Source organism: Cavia porcellus, unplaced genomic scaffold (assembly GCF_034190915.1).
Source record: "Cavia porcellus strain 051 isolate PalLab524CR breed Dunkin Hartley unplaced genomic scaffold, mCavPor4.1 scaffold_5, whole genome shotgun sequence".
Lineage (NCBI taxonomy): Eukaryota > Metazoa > Chordata > Mammalia > Rodentia > Caviidae > Cavia > Cavia porcellus.
The window spans coordinates 22973099-22984069 of NW_026947488.1; the positions used below are offsets into that span (position 1 = coordinate 22973099).

The 10971-nt window shown below is 46.8% G+C and overlaps 1 pseudogene; it reads left to right on the plus strand.

Moving 5' to 3' along the window:
- Positions 1 to 3599: 3599 nt before the first annotated feature.
- LOC100714748 (WW domain-binding protein 11-like) lies at positions 3600 to 5636 on the plus strand (annotated as a pseudogene).
- Positions 5637 to 10971: the final 5335 nt, after the last annotated feature.

Genomic DNA, 10971 nt, shown 5'->3' on the forward strand with positions numbered 1-10971 from the left:
GAATAGTGTTGATGCTGGGTATGTGGTAGAATTATTTTGAAACCAATCATTCACGGTATTTTTTTAAAGATACTGAATATGTTAAGTGCAGATGTGATGTTTGATAAAGGAAAACGTTAGAAGTTTCAACCTAGAAATGAAAAAAAAAAAAAAAGAAATGGGAAGAGTAAGGTCACACATATTCTACAGAGTTGTAGAAGATGAAAGAGACAGGTCGAACCACAGTAAACTAACGTTTCTGTGGGTGAAAACTGGTCACATATTGGTTGTTTCATTTGATTCAACCTTGAATGTCAAACGCTGATGTTTTAGTAACTTTCCTCTTGTTGCTAAGATGAAATACCTGACGCCCAAAATTAGGGAAGAAAAGGTTTCTTACAGTTTTTGGAGTTTAAGTCCGCAGTCTGGTTTCAACACAGGATGACAGGACAGGGCCACCATTCATGGCTGCCACAAACAGCAAGGCACCAACTGTCAAGAGAGACGGCAAACGGCCTTCTTCCAGCTGTTACACTGTACACCGGCTCCACCCTGGGCGGGTGTAGCACTCCCACCACCAATCAGAGCGCTAGACCACGAACCAATCACAAGTACTGGATTAGAGGCGTCCATAATTATATTAGGCTTGAGGCGGGGCCACAGGAACACAAACCATAGCTCCTTTGCCTATCCTCCTGTGCATAGGGTGCACCCAGTACTTAGAAGCAACTCTGACCAGAGCTCATATCTTTGAACGAGTGTGTGAGAGAAACCAAGATGAGGGTTTACTGGGAGCCAATTTGCAGGAGGCTGCTCCCAGGGCCCAGCCCATACTGACTGGCGATGGAGGAAACAGACACTCATGGTCCCAGTTCCCAAGTTCACCCACCCAACATGTATGCTCTGGGTGACACGGACAAGGCCCATCCCCCTGCCCCTGAAGCCCTCTTTGGTTCTGAGTTTCTTCTTTTTGTTTTTGTGTCTTTTTATGATTCACTGTGTACTGCGGGCTGGCCTTGAACTCACTTTGTAGCCCAGAACAGCCTTGAACTCACACACTGATCCTACTGCCTCAGCCTCTCCAGTGCTGGCATTACAGGAGTGCCTCACCACAAACGGCTTGCCTTGTGTGTTTACTTCCCTGCTTTGGCACACTTCGTGCAAGTCTTGTTTACAGGTTATCATGGCTACCATTTACTTGTGCTTACACTGTGCCCTGGCTCCAAGCTACCCACTTGACAGGCATTAACTCATTTACCCTAGCAACAACCTAACTTCAGGCTTTCTTTTTAACCCTTTGACGTAGATGTTCCAATTTTTCATGGAGCTAAAATTTACAAACAATAAAATGCATCTATTTTCAATGTGTAGTTTCATGATTACTGGCAGATGCACACATCTGTGTGACCATTGCACTTAACCAATATGCAAATTTTTATCCCAAACACCCTCATGCCCACAGGGTAGAAACACAGGCATTTCTGTCATGTAATTCACGTTGATTTTCCAGCACTTCACACAAATGGGTGGCTATATCATCACTTCTCTTGCTGATCATTGGCCCGCTCCTTTTCATTGATGAGTACTTACTTTGAACTGAACTGTGTGCCCCGAAACTTATAGACTGAAGGCCTAACACCAACATGACCCTATTTAGAAGCAGGACATTCAAGGATATAATTAAGGTTAAGCTTGTCACAGAGGTGGGTGCCTACTCTATAGGATTAGTGTCCTTATAAGAAGGGACAGCAGAGATGCTCAGTCACAGAGGAAAAGGCATGTCCACCAGCATACATGCCAGCATGTAGGAGGCCCTGAGTTTCATTCCCAACATCACTGCAAGAAGCACACACTAATATATATATATATATATATATATATATATATATACACACACACACACACACACACGCACACTTAAACTCACACACTTATACACACACACAGAGTGTGGCCAACTCCAAGGTAAGCAAAGAGACTTCAGGAAACAGCACACTGTTATCACTATTATATTGGACTTCTAGACTCCAAAACTTTGAAGAAATATGTTTCTTTTCCTCTTCTCCTTCTCTCCACTTCTTGTTGAAGCAAGGTTGTACCTTATGTCCTGGCTGTGTCTTGAACTTAAAGACTTCCTGTTTCAGCCTACTTGAGTGCCAAGATTACAGGGAGGTCCCACTGCACCTGGCTTAGAAATAACTGTCTGTTATTTAAGCCACCTGGGCTGCTGTACCACACAGTGCCAGTCCCAGATGATGAACACTGTGTAAGAGAGCACAGTTTATGCTTTCATCACAAGCAGAAGTTTTATACCTGACAACTGAGACTTAGAGACAACTAGCAACACTCTGTGGATCAGCTAAGGACTAACCTGGGCCTGTCGGCCTGTGTCCAGTGCAAAGATACAGGAAAGCACACAGAGGGAGCACTTCCTTGCTGGAAGCCCTGCCTGCTAGATCGAAGCTGTAATAACTCAGACCCCGGTATAAACCCAAGGAAGCAAGAGACTGAAATTTGGGGAGCAAAGGCTTTATTAGACCAGGCCTGGTGACGAGTCTCCGGGAGCCAATTTGGAGACCGCGTGCCAGAGACTGAAGGGAGGACTTTAAAAAGAGGCTGGAGGAAAAGGTGCGGGGGGAGAAACAAAGAAACCTGCAGAGCCATCAAACTTGTTGACCCAAATCTGGAAACCGTATAGCTGTCCACTTAGTTCTGACAACCTCGGGAGCCTTTGGCGCCTTTTGAGTTACTCCCATCCTGCAGATAAGAATTATCTGCAATAACATTTGGAGAATAAAGTAGAAAGCTAATTATCTCAGGACAGCTCATTAACACTAACAGGTGGGAAGGGGTAGAAAGTTACAAGAAGCTGAAAATAGAGCTGAGAATAGAGGCACCTAACAGTGATTAACAACCCTTGTTAGTTTGTTTTAGCACAACTTCTGTTGTTTGTAGAGGGCAACAATGGTTAACATATCAATTACGTAAGGTTTTACAATTCTTTACAGAGAAGAGCACTGATTAACATATCAGTTAGGTCATCCAAAGACATAAGAAGGAAAACACATACAGTAAGCCCGTGTTACACGTTTTGTTATAATACACATATAACGAAGCTATTTTCCTAGAGTACAACAGAAGCAAGTGCTGTTAATAATATTAGTCCCAATGACTTTGGAAGCTCTTTTACCTGGGCCCCAAATCCTATGTCTTTGACCAGAACATGCAAGTCCTGCAAGGTCACCTGGGAGATACAGGTAAAGTCAAGCTGGGTCAAGGTTAAGTTTTATCACTCATAAGGGCTTTGGTTCAATGTCCTCTGTGAAAATGTAGACCAGCCTTCCAACTCTGGTCTAAGTCTCCTTCTGCCAAGGGGCAAGTAGAGATGGGGATGAGGGGCAGCTCAGGGTCCTGCAAACATCACTCTGGGGTGTGGAGTGCACAGGCACTGGCAGCTTGGCTCTCAAGGTTACAGTGTGATGCCCACTAAATGAACAATGCTACAAGGACTATGAGAGATTATTTCCTTAAGCTAGAAATCCATAGCAACTGGGTAGCAGAGTCTGAATGAACGCTACCATTCCTCAAATGTGGTGAGATTTCAATGAAAATAAAAAGTGATGGAGGAGAAGCAGAGGTGAGGGTCCCTGTGAAGTAAAATCATCCCCCCTTCCCCTTTAGCAGTTGTGGAGCCCAGCAGAATTGTGAGTTTTGTAAGAATAAGTAAACAATTATAGGCTGTCAATATTAGACAGAGACAAACATCAGCTGCAAAGAGTGAAAAAATTTGTGAACTCTACTGACCAAGCTCGAAAGGAAGCCCGGAAAAGATAATTCAAGAAGACCAAAAAACAGCACAAGGTGGTTTGAGCTGCAGTTTTGAAGATGAAGGATGCCAAATGGATTATCCGGGACATGGAGAACTTGGATGCAGTGGGGTTGAACCCAGTGCAATAACTGCAGTTAAATGAAAATATAGTGAATGTAAAAATCTTTATGAAATCTTTGACTGTATCCTACAACTTTATAGAAAAGAGATTCCAGATATTCACAAAGAATTGTGAAGGCTAGAAGTAGAATATGAGCAGAAAAGGCCTCAACATAGCCAATATTTTGATGCTGTCAAGAATCTCAGCATGTAGAAATAGAGAGTATCCCTATGCCGGAGATGCTGCATGCTTCTTCCAACATCTTAATCCAGGACTTTCCACTTCCTGGCACCCGGCCACCCTGCATCCTTAAGAAGCCCTCAGCCTAGGGACCTCCATCTAGAGCAGTTTCTATCCTTCCTCTTCTTAGACATGGTGATCCACGTCTGCCCCCTGGCAGGAAACCTCCAGGTCCTCCACCTGGTCCGCCTCCTCCCCAAGTCTTGCAGATGTATGGCCAGAAAGTGGGCTTTGCTCTTGATCTTCCTCCTTGTAAGTGAGGGGAAGACATGCTGCACTGTCCTGATCTTGCACAACGTGGTCAGGACGATGGTGTTTCCAGCACCCATGAAGATGATGGCTGCCCTGAGGTCGTGAGTCAAGAAGAGCCTGATGACAGTATGATGACAGTGACACAGACAGGTGAGATGGAGAAGGTGAGGGGGATGAGTGTGTGTACTGTGTTGATAATGAGCAAAACAGCACTGAGGAGAAGACAGCAGGTCTGCATGGAGGTTTGCAGATATGCCTGGAAAATCAAGAAAAAGAAGAACACGAAGGAGCTGACTTCTCTTCAAACCATGATGCTGTGAATGGCAGGTCAGGAAATCCCTCAAGAGGGATGAGAAGGAGAGGAAGTTTGAGAGAACGGTGATGAAGATGATTCAGGTGGTTCTGATGATTCGGAAGCAGAAAAGCAATCACAGAAACAGCAGAAAGAAGATTCTCATTCTGAGGGCCCATCCACTGCTTCTTCCCAGCAGGGGGCCCCCTACAGTCTGTTCCTCCTCAGATTCAGGTACCTTGGATGTCAGGACCACATCCTCTTGGACCACCACGCACCCCAACTTTAAGGCCTCCTGAACAGCTTACAGGCCGTCCTCCCTGACCACCTCCAGACCTCCTCCATTCCTGAGACCACATGGGGTGCCTGCACTCTGAGGACCTTTGCCAAGCTTTTTACCTCCAGGACCCCCACCAGGCTGGATCCCTGGTCCTTCCCTGCACCGCAGACCATGAACAGGGCTGCTTCCTGGCCCTCATCTCGGGGTACTCGACCCAGGATACCTGCCCCAACACCTCTAGGTATCCTTCCTGCCCATCTTGGAATGACATGGCCACATATGGTGCCTCCACTTAGACCTGCCCCACTTGGGCTTTTCCCACCAGTCCCTTGCCCAACCCAGGGGTGTTGAGTGCCCATACATCTGAATGCAGCAACCCAAGGCAGATGCCATGAGAGCAGCCTCTACTGAGAAGAAAGCCACAGCAACCATCAGTGCCAAGTCACTAATCCCAAAGCAGAGAATATTTGATTTGTGCCCACTGTGCTAAGGATAATATAGGGGCAACTGCTGCTCCCCAAAGAAAGACAGAGGATGATTTTCCCTTGCTTCTTGTCAAAGCAGCCCCCAATCTTGTCCTTCTCTTCCTGTCTCACTACAAACTAAAGATGATATTTATGAAGCTTTCCTGAAAGAGATGGAAGGGCTGCAGGGCAACTTTTGATGCAGAAACAGGCTTCTGTCCACAGCCGCAGTTCATGGAGCAAGACACTCATTAAAACTTAGGGGAAGAGCTGCTTCCGCTGTCAGGGGGGTTTCGAATCTCACTTCAGGGAATATCCCAGAACTTAGCCTTGTTTGGAATTTCCTGCCCGCGAGAAGAGGGTATTTCAGCCTGAAGATCGGTTACAGAAGCAGTGCTGCTGACATCCACTCTCTTCCCACCACTGTTTTCATCCCAGTCCTTCCTGGCTCCAAGTTAAGGGAAATGTGTGGCCAGGCGCATCTGAATTACTGGTTTTGGCTCTCTTGTGGGCTGCGCGCCCTGGGATAGAGATTTCTCAAAAACAACCTGTTTGTTTCATCTTACTTTTAATGTTTGAGTTATTTGTAATATTTTCATGCAAGTATTTTGTAATATTTTCTTGTAGGGAAATGGATTGCAGTGTCATTCCCCAATTCAAAGCAGGATAAGTGGGTAGGAAAATGTGCATTTCTTTGATTAAAATTATTTCCACTGAACCAAACTTTGTTTCATGTAGAACAGTAAATGAATGCTCTATAACGAGAAAAAAATTACGGAAAAGCAATAAAGAAATTCTTGGCATAGCTGGGCCTCAGTTTACTGGACTTGCTGGAAAAGCCCACAGATGACAGCATGAGTGAAGTCACCTCCAACACCACAGCACTGAAATAAGAGTTCTCAGCAGTGGTGAGGGTTGTCCTCCTCTCTAGGAACCAAGGTCTATCAGGGGTTGGATGAGGACAGCATGGGAGGGGTTAGCTAGGCTGCTTTAAGGGGCCACACCTGTGCAGTAATAGCCCCAGACCCCTGCAGAGCTATCAGCCTGTACTTTCTTCCCTCAAAATATTCTCTAGCGGGGCTGGGGATTTAGCTCAGCGGCATAAGCACTTGCCTTGCAAGCAGGCAGTCATGAGTTCGATCCCCGGTACTGATAAAAAGGAAAAAGACCAAAAAAAAAAAAAATTCTCTAGCAAGGCTCCCTGCCACTGGGCACAGAAGTCGGGGCTCCAGGACTGGGTCTTGGCAAAACGAAAAGCTGAAGTGGGGTGCCCTGGCACAAGTTTGTAACCCCAGTACTCTGAGAGGCTGAGGGAGGAGGATCTCAAGCTCAAGCCTGTGCTGGACCTCTTAAAGATACTGTCTCAAAAGAAAAATCTTCTGAAAATAAAAGTAATCATTGGTTTAGTTCAGGATGAATATTTTGCATTCAAGTGTTCTAAACCCAAATATCGAATTCAGTCATCCAAGTATTATAATCCTCTTTCTAGTTTTCCCTCACAATCCAAAAGTTGTATTTGTAATCCCACTGAGACATTATTGGAATCCTAGAAAGTTAATTCCAATCTCCCATCACCAATCCAACCCATGGCAAGAGTAAAGACACCAAGACATGCTCCAAGTTAAGAGCAGCCAAGGGGTCCTAGAGCCAATCCTCATGAGGACATGCAGACCAAGGCCTGGAACCTAGGCCTCTCCCAGCATTTATTATCCTGTAAAGAAAGGAGGTTGCTCAGTTGGGATTACTGAGTAACCTGAGCTGGCTGGCCAGGTGCAAGAATGGCATCTCTGTAATTTGCAGAGGTAAATATATGCAGAACCATCAATTTACATAACCCAAATAAGGTAGCAGTGGAATTGTTTTGGGTGGCTATTACTTTGGTTTTTCATAAGCAAACTCTTGTGCCCTGGGGAGTCATAGCCTCCTATCTTGAAGCTCCTACCCAGTTGACATTCCTGGAGCTATTTGCTCTAACTTCTTGCCAGCTCAATCCTATATTGTGCAGAGCACCATGCAAGGAAACAGGACTGTCTGATGGCTATAGACTTTGCACATTAGCAACTTGGCTAGCCTTATTTGCAATGCTCAGAGCCAATTGAAGAGAGAAGGAAATACCCTAGCCAGCCTTTTACATATCAGTATAATGAAATGAGTCTCCAAGTAATCAAAGTCACAGCAATTGTTTTGTATTCAAAGAGAGTCACTGGAGTTGTCTCTCACATTCAACCACCATTTTCAGAAAGGTTAAAAGTTATTTTAAAGGGAAGCCCTGAATCTCACAGCTGAGGCAGGAGCTCTGCACTCACTTCTGCCTCCACCTGTGGGGAGGCAGGGTGACAGGGGAGCTGACCAAGTCCCAGGCCTCTTCTCAGGGCCCATGTTTCCTTTGGGGTGTGTTATGCTCTGTGTTGGGAATTCTGGGCTTGTGACATAATTGGCAGGCTACCTGCTATCTTCGGCTCAGCTCCATCTTGTAAAGTTGGTCCCAGTCCATGACAATCATTAGCAGGACGACCGCAGGCTCTTGAAAAAGGCAATTTCAGATACTCCTCATTTGAGGATTTAGGGCCACATGTGTCCATCCTTAGCCAATTCCAGTGTTGCTTTTGTGCCAGGAGGAGTGGGTGAAGGGTGCAGGGGAAAACTGGCCTGGGGCCTGGTGTGGGGGCATCGAGGCTCAGAGGGACTGCTCAGTTGCCCACATCTGTGACAGCAGACCAAGCCTCTGCCCTGGGGCTGCACAAAGTTTGCAAAAGACAGAGATAGCACCAGCCTCCTTAACTGTTTTACTTTTGAGTTCTCAGAGGACATAAAACAGGCCCCAGACATGTGGCCATAGAGTATGGAGTTTTGTGAGGGGAAAACATCCAGAGAGATTCAAGAGCTTTTCTTGCTATGCAGTAAAGAAGAAAACAGTCTCACCAAGGAAGGAATGTGGGGCCCTGGCTAATCACTATTTCCCTGCATTTCCTACTCATCACACCCATGCAGAGCCTGGTTCCCTTCAGCCACTGCCCCCGCCCCTCCTCCTCCATTCTCCCTCTATACTGTACTTTCTCTCCCACCCCTGACTCACACTCCTCTGATCCATCACTGCCCATTGCTCTCCACCTCCTCAGGCCAAAGCTCCTGATGGATTTGGGAATTGGTGTAATTACAGTAATTTTACCTTCAAGACAGGCAGCTGCAGGTTGCCCATGGGCCTTCTGCCAGTGAGTTCAGGGACCAGGCAAGTGGCTCCCCTTACTCTTTTCCAGGGTGCAAATTGGCTGCCATGGGAGTGGGAAATGTGCAATAGGAGGCACCTTAGTTTGGGACCCTGGTCAGCAGGGGGATTTTCCAGGAATCATTTACTTCCCACCACCCAGCTGCTGGTTCGGGTATTTGTATCATGCAGCAACAGCATTCACCCCTTCTCCATTCAGGCCTGGAAACCAAGACAGGGGACTCCCACCAACCTTAGTCTGTGGCTGAAGCCTCGTAGGGCTCCACAGAAGCTCCAGCTGCATATATTCTTGTGATAACTCGGACCCTGATATAAAATCCAAGGAAGTAAGAAATTAAAATTTGGGGAGCAAAGGCTTTATTTCCAGGCCTGGTGGCACAGTCTCTCTAGGGTCAACCCAAAGACTGACCACCTGACAGCTAAAAGTCAGGGCTTTTATCTTGTAAATCCACAAACAGCTGCTGGTCACACAATGTAAGGAGGGGGATGGGGGTGTGGCGCACTACAGAAACGGTGATTACAGGTCTTGGGAAGGGCAAGATCAGGTAAGGGTAAGCAAGTCTCCCTGCATACAAGCAAGTTTAGATAAGAAGAAATCTTGTTTTTCTTAGCAAAGAATAGACAAGGCTAATAGCAATTAGCAACCTTAGTTACCTTACTTTAGCACCACAACTGTTATTTGTAGAGGGCAACAATGGTTAACATATCAATTAGGTAAGATTTTACAGTTCTTTACACAGGAGAGCATTAATTAACATATCAATCCTTTACCCAGAGGGAAAAGGAAAACACATATAGGTTTTGCTATGATATAAACGAAGCTATTTTTCTGAAGAATAGTACAATCTAATGCAATTAACACAATTTGTGACGGGCCACCAGGTCGGGAAGGGGGTTGTCAGGAGCTATTACCTCAGGCCTTTGTTTTATGGCCTTTCGGGAAGTTAAAACTTAAGCTAGTTAGATGGGAAGGGAGAAGGGGAGGGGGAAGCAGCAGATGGAGCTTATACAGAACAGACTTTATGGCGTGATAGTTAGGGGGCCTTAGGTTATAACAATTCTGTGCTCAGCAGGTATGAGGAGTGGGCAAGAATGACAGAGCATTGAGTGTCACCTGCACACAGCCTGGCACCAGGCAGCACCCTACTGCTATGAGAGGAACCAGCTCCTGGGCACTGCTGTCCCCAGTGGCTGCCTCAGACTGCCCTGACTACAGAGCAAGGAGCTGAGGAGACTCGGTGGTGGTGGTGGCAATGATGTCATTTCCTCTGCTTTTCAGTTTAGAAGGCTGTCAAAGCAGAAACCATTCAGGAGATGCTGAAGAATGCCCGAGAGGCACCACAGTGTCTGGGGCAGTGAGAGTCACAGCCAGCCTGGACCAGCCCTGCAAGGACTTTAGGGATTGTGTTTAGGGTGAGCTGAGAGCAAAGTGGGGCAGGTACAGAATTCCAGGTTGGTGGTTTCAGCTTTGCTCCAGACCTGCCCCTGATCTGTGTCCTTTGTGTGTGGGGCTCCTTCTCCTTCTGCCTTTTCACCATAGTGGTGTTTACTGTGTAGAGCTCTATTTACTCAACACCTGTCTTCCTCCACTACATGACAAATTCCAAAAGACTGGTCTGTGCTGAGTCAGTGTCCCATTCCCTTTGCCATTTCCTGGCACTCAGTAGAAGTTTTTATTGAGTGCAAGATACAAGTCCTGTCACTGAGAGACAAGGGAGGGCTCATCTCTGTCTCCTGTAGCACTAGAGAAGGGCAGTAGTGGTCACAGAATCCCTCAGCCAGTCCTGCTCCTCTGTACTCTCCCCAGTGGGCACCTCCCCCCACCACATCTCTTGCAGGGGCCAGTGAATGGCCCAGACCTCCTGTGATTGACCACCCAAAGGTCAGGCCTCCTCTCAAGGCCAGAAAACCACTGGCTCCAGTGTAGGTGTGTGAGAACGGTGGAGTGGGAGGACCTGATGGGAAGAGAAAACTCAGGCAGAGCCCAAGCCAGCAGGCAGCCCAGGAGACCTCTCTGACCAGCATGAGGCACTCAGCAGCTTTGGCTGTGGCCCCTTTACCTGCATATCTCATTTTTCCACTTTCTCATGGCTGGCCCCTCCACCTCGTTCTAGTGTCAAGTGTCACCTTATCTGGAAGGGCACATCTATCCCATTTAGTCCTCCTGGACTCTGTCATGTCAAAAGCTTTCTATGGGCAGCACCTGGCATGCTCTGTGCAGGGTCTTGCATGTTACAGTTCCATGTCACAGGAGGGTGCTCAGCCTGACTACAGGTGGCTGGAAGTGCTTGGGGTCAGCACCCTGGCAT